A 6,000-nucleotide genomic window follows, 5' to 3' on the forward strand; every position below is an offset into this window, starting at 1 on the left:
TTAGCTTAACATGTTGCTTAAAACAAATTCATGCTGTCCATAACGGTAAAAGCTTTTTTATAGCTATCAGAAGCATCTTTGTAACTGCTCTGATTTATTGATATATTCTATGCATTAAATCACATTTATAACTCATTGCCTCTTGTTTTATGTCTCTGAATAATCTCTTCTTCGAATACCGTTTCTATGTTTGGTATGTTCTTGGTTGTTCTCTAACAAATTCTGGGTTATTTCAGGAACTTGTATAAATGCATACTGGTTGAACATGATAAGATTATTTTAATTGCTCATGGGTTACGTTCAAGTAATTATATCAATTATTTATATTCCAACAATGGGTGAATACTTGTAAAAATAATTAATAAAAGATCATTTTCCAATTTCTACCAATTTAGCTTACAAAAGATATGCATGGCCTCTTTGAACATAATATTTTTACATAATTTGGCAAATTTCCTTCATTAGTATGAGCAGATGAAGGTGGGTACATTGGTACCTTCCCATCAGGTGTCCAAATTCTTAACCACTGTGCTCCAACCACCACAGGACGTCTGAAATATGACAAGGCAAAGAATCACACAACTGCTGAGATCTATCCAAACAATCTAATCATCTCAACATTTACTAGAAATGTACTTTATATATATTTCTGTACATGATTTGGAGACACAACAATAATATTAGTGAAGTATCTGAAGTAGATCCATTTGTGTATGTTTAAATCCTGAGGTAAGTTAAAGTGAAACTGTTCCCCTGAGCTTCTCGGTGCCCAGGTACTGACTGGATCCTGAAAATATATACTCCCAGGTATTTGAGACCACCTGTTTGTTCAAATCAGCACAATTAGAAGTGCTGGTAGGACGTCCTCCCAATTACCAAAAGCCACAATGCTCTCACTGAGAACTGGCAAGAGATCCTCACCCAACACCCCCAGAAAAAAGTACTATAGAACTCAGCTGGGACCCCACTGATGCCAGGGGTCTTTCCATCCATCATGTCTTGTAGAACTTTATAAAGATATTGTTTGCACAAGAGTTTTTTCAGCTTTACCACTGAATTTTTTAGTAGTCGACGCAGGTCTTTATAAAAACTGATTTACAACATTTCTCCTCCCTACATTGACTTTTATGTAGTTTATTATAGAACTGTACAGCCTGCTGTCTAATTTCAGGCAGTTTTGTCAACTACATGTCTATCATCAGACCTGAGAGAGTGAACTAAGCAGCTCTGGCCATTATTTCTTCCCAGACAATGAACAACTTGAAAGGGGCATCCATGTCTGTAGGTGAGCTCGTCTAAACATTGGTCGATTTGAAGGCGCCATTGCCGACCAGCGAAACGCTGGGGCCGCTGGGGTCCTTTTAAACACTAAATCACTGACCCATAAACTTTACTCTAACCCTCACCATGTGTCTTTACTAATTTCTAATAAGAAAAAACAAAAGAAAAAAGAGCTCACACACTGTAGGACTCTCACTCGGTTAAGCTTTTAACGGTCATGGAGATGATAGGCTCTTCCACTGTGAAGTCAGTATGCCAAAAGACATTGTCCTATGTACATTGGGAGCTGTGCTACTGGTGCTATTCTGACCGTGGGCATTAACATGAAGAACTTCAACAAGCTTAACCCCAACAATGTCAAAACCATTCAACAACTTTTGCATGATGATCATTAGATAACAACATTGCTGATTTTATCACTGTGTCATACGAAACATTCCAGGCGATACTGCCAAGTCCATCCCCAAACTGCTGAGCTTGGCAGTATCGCCTGGACTGTTTCGTATGACACACTTGTGGGTTGAGCTTGTTGAAGTTCTTCCTGTTAATGCCCACGGTCAGAATAGCACCACTAGCACAGCTCCCAATGGACATAGGACAGTGTCTTTTGGCACAGTGACTGCTAGCTCTCTGTACCTTGCAGCTTGCAGATTTGAAGCAGTGTGTGATCCATCTCATTGGTGTTGCTGACATTTAGGTTATAACACTGTTGATGTTTTATACTAATGATGTATAATTAAAAAAATATTGGGTAGAAATGATTTACATGAGTTACAGTCAGTGTTGTTTTAACATAATTAGATTCAAATTTGTCTTTTTTTTTTCTTTATTTATTTGTGCATGAGATTAAACACAGCTGTGGGAAAGTTTTTTTTTAGATCTTTATCATTTTTGTGGACAACCACAGTCAGCTTCTAGCTGAAGATGTGGTGGTGGGGTGGAGGGATGGTTGTCCTTGCTTGCTCAAAGAGAAAATGTTTTCTCATCTTCAAACTACTCTCCTCCCCCCCACCCACACCACACACTCTCTCTCCTCTTCTGATTGGCTATAACCCCATTGTGGAGATCATATCTACATTATTATTGTATATTTAAATGCTAACACATTTTAACGATCATCATCTTCATCAGCAGCAGCCATGTTCTGCCGTTCTCTTCTGCTGGTTATTCTGGGGCTCTCCTGCCTTCAGTCCTTCACCATGGCAGAGAGTAAGATTTATTTGTGTATTTTAAATATAGCGATTAACCTTTTATCATAACTAAATTCTAATTATATGTGTGTTTGTGTGTTCACTGTAAACCGGGAGTCTGATTTATATTAGTGTAAATATTAATTACTTTCTGGGTTTAAAAAAAAATCACATTTTGAACCCAAGCATGAATTCAGATGTTCAGTGAAAATCTGGGTTTCCAACATAGTGCTGAGATGGACTGTATAAACACACTCTATTTCCTTTTTTTTTTTTTTTCTGAATAATTCCCACATAAAAAAAAAAAATCTATGATAACATTTCATACAACATTAAAATACTGATATAATCATTATTACATATTATTATAGTTTGAGGTTTTATTTACAGAATTTGGAATTATACAGTCATATATTTAAAATTATATAGATCAATAATTAATATTTAAATAATTGTAAACATTAGTGTATATTGAGCTATCTCTCTCTCTCTCTCTCTCTCTCTCTCTCTCTATATATATATATATATATATATATATATATATATATATATATTCATATATGTAGTGGAACCTCGCATAACGAGCATAATTCTTTCCAGAATCTTACTCTTAATGTTTCCCATATAAATTAATGTAAAATATAATAATACTTTCCATGGCAAAAATATGACTAAATTTTTTTATATGTAACATTTATTCAAAGAAAATGACATAAATTGTTTAGGAGCGTAAATCATCTACATATTTTCTTCTATCGTGCAACGAACCAACCTGGAACATCGTCAAGAATATGTAACCGTTGATTGAACACAAGTTTGGAAAAATGTGTGATTACAAGCGACACTAACATGCTAGCGGAATGAGTGCTAAACACAGACTATTGTAGTAATGGGTTCGAATGTCCCGGTGACAAGCGAGTGACATGAAGAGAGGGGACGTCCCCTTTCCATGTCACTTGTTATGCGAAATGTCGCTTGTTAAGGTAGCTATTTATTTTTTTTTATTGTGCTTGTTATGCGAATTACTCCTTAAGCGAGTTTCCACTGTAAATATATTGCAATACAGTACACACTGTACTGTGCAAAAGTCAATTAGATTGTTTCTGCAGTAGATACCAGAAATGAATATAAAAAAAATAATAAAAAAAGAAAGAAATCTGAAAAAAAGACGCCTGATGTAGATAATTAAAACAGGCCTCATGATAAAGACCGAAGAATTTGTATAATGAATATGTTATTATTTATCAGTCTCTTGAGTAAAATATAAACAGAAAATTCCTGAAATGTATACACTATTAAAAGCATGACAATTTTAGTTTTTATACACCACAGATCACTTTCTGTTTGATGTAAATGCTGATGTAGATCATTAGAAAAATGCCCTATTACTTTGATGTAACTAATTTAAATAAATGAGAAGATAATAAAATATTTTGTAACAGATGCAAATGGAGCAGGATTGTGCTGTTTTGAGTTTCATAAAATCCCGGTGCCTCCAACGAACGTCATCAATGTTGAACAAACGAGATTCGACTGCACACTTCCTGGAGTCATGTACGATTTCAAACTTCTGCTATTTTTAGATCATTCAAATTATGTGATTCACAGACCACAGTTCTGACCTTTGTCTTCCTTCTTCTACAGTCTTGAAACCAAAAAAGAACATCGGATTTGTGCGGACCCTGAGAAGGACTGGGTGAAGGAGATCTTAAAAAAAACTAAACAGTCAGCATAGAATCAGACAACACATTTAAAACGTCTCATAATGATTTAGATTAAGATGTTTTTTAAAGCAAATTGTTGTCATTTCTTACAGAACAACTTATATATTAAACATTCTCCTGTAACTGCACTGATTTATTGATGTCTTTTATGCAAATAAAAGCACATTCCTAACTCATGGCCTCTTGGTTTGCATCTCTGAATGATCTCTTCTTAGAACATTGATTTATGTTTGGTATGGTCTTGGTTGTTCTCTAGCAAACTCTGGGTTCTTCCAGGAACTGGTGCATGTATACTGGGAGAACATGATGAGATTAATTTAATTACTCATGAGATTACTACATTCAAGTAATTATATAAACTAATTTTACAACAACAATGGATGAATTTTTGTGATAGAATTTTCCTAATAAACAATCTAGTGTGAGCAGTTGAAGGTTAATGACTTTACTCAAGGGCCAGAATTGGTACCTTCTCATCAAATCAAATCAAATCAAATCAAATCAAATCAAATCAAATCAAATCAAATCAAATTTTATTTGTCACATACACATACATACAGGGTACCACATGCACTGAAATGCTTTTACGATGGCCTGGCATGAGGGAATAGAATAGGAGAAAAAATAAAATACAAAATAATAAACTATATCACTACCCTCAATTTCCTTTTTTAATTTTTTGCTGAATAATTCCCACATTAAAAAAAAAAATCTATGATAACATTTTATACAACATTAAAATACTGATATAATCATTATTACATATTATTATAGTTTGAGGTTTTATTTACAGGATTTGAATTATACAGTCATATAATTAAAATTATATAGATCAATAATTAATATTTAAATGATTGTAAACATTAGTGTATATTGAGCTATCTATATATATCTATATAAATATTCATATATGTAGTGGAACCTCGCGTATGAGCATAATTCGTTCCAGAATCTTACTCTTAATGTTTCCCATATAAATGAATGTAAAATATAATAATACTTTCCATGGCAAAAATATGACTACATTTTTTTATATGTAACATTTATTCAAAGAAAATGACATCAATTGTTTAGTAATAGAATGGGGAGAAAAAAATAAAATACAAAATAAAAAATTAAAAATTAAAAAATAAAACAAAGAAAAGAAGGCAGATAAATAAGCTATAAGAACTATATAAAATATAAGAATATATTTTATCAGATGTAATTTGATGTAATTTTTCAACCTCTTTGCTCCACCACCCCATGACTACTCAGATATGACAGAACGAAGAATCACATCCTGGTAAGCAAGGAGGAGTACAAAACCTTTTTTTTTTCTTTTGGAATAGAAAGATTTAAATGTAGAGACCATGGGAAGACAGTAACAATATCCAGAAAGATGTTGGATGTGATCAGGGTCAGGAACCAGAGATAATGGTGGTAGAATATGTATTAATGAATGGATTTAGGATCACACACAGAGAGAAGAATCCTTAAAGAAACAGGAACAGAAGCATTTAAACATTTTTCATGACTATTAGAAGGAAATTGAAATACATCATTAACATCTTTGCCCACAATCAGGCCCAGTAGATGGAAGTAAAACACATAGAAACTGTGAAATCATCTCAATTCAATGAAGAGATCAGATCTATCCAAATGATCTAATCCTCTGTCAGGGAACCACCGACCACGCCTTCCCTCAGCACCCAGCACCTCGCCCACTTACTAACCACCTTCTTCTGTTTCCCATCATCTCTCCCCCTACCTAAAGCCCCTGTTCACACTCACTCTGTCAGAGATATGGGTGCAGGGCTAGGTAA

The 6,000-nt window shown here is 34.0% G+C and overlaps 1 long non-coding RNA gene across 1 annotated transcript; it reads left to right on the plus strand.

The window, feature by feature from the left end:
* The first annotated feature begins 2,380 nt into the window (after positions 1-2,380).
* Positions 2,381-4,362, plus strand: LOC124387989. Its single transcript, XR_006926302.1, has 3 exons — positions 2,381-2,490; positions 3,914-4,025; positions 4,116-4,362. It is a non-coding gene; the product is annotated as an uncharacterized LOC124387989 (long non-coding RNA).
* The last annotated feature ends 1,638 nt before the right edge of the window (positions 4,363-6,000 follow it).

The sequence above is a fragment of the Silurus meridionalis genome, chromosome 6, assembly GCF_014805685.1.
Source record: "Silurus meridionalis isolate SWU-2019-XX chromosome 6, ASM1480568v1, whole genome shotgun sequence".
In the NCBI taxonomy this organism is placed as follows: domain Eukaryota; kingdom Metazoa; phylum Chordata; class Actinopteri; order Siluriformes; family Siluridae; genus Silurus; species Silurus meridionalis.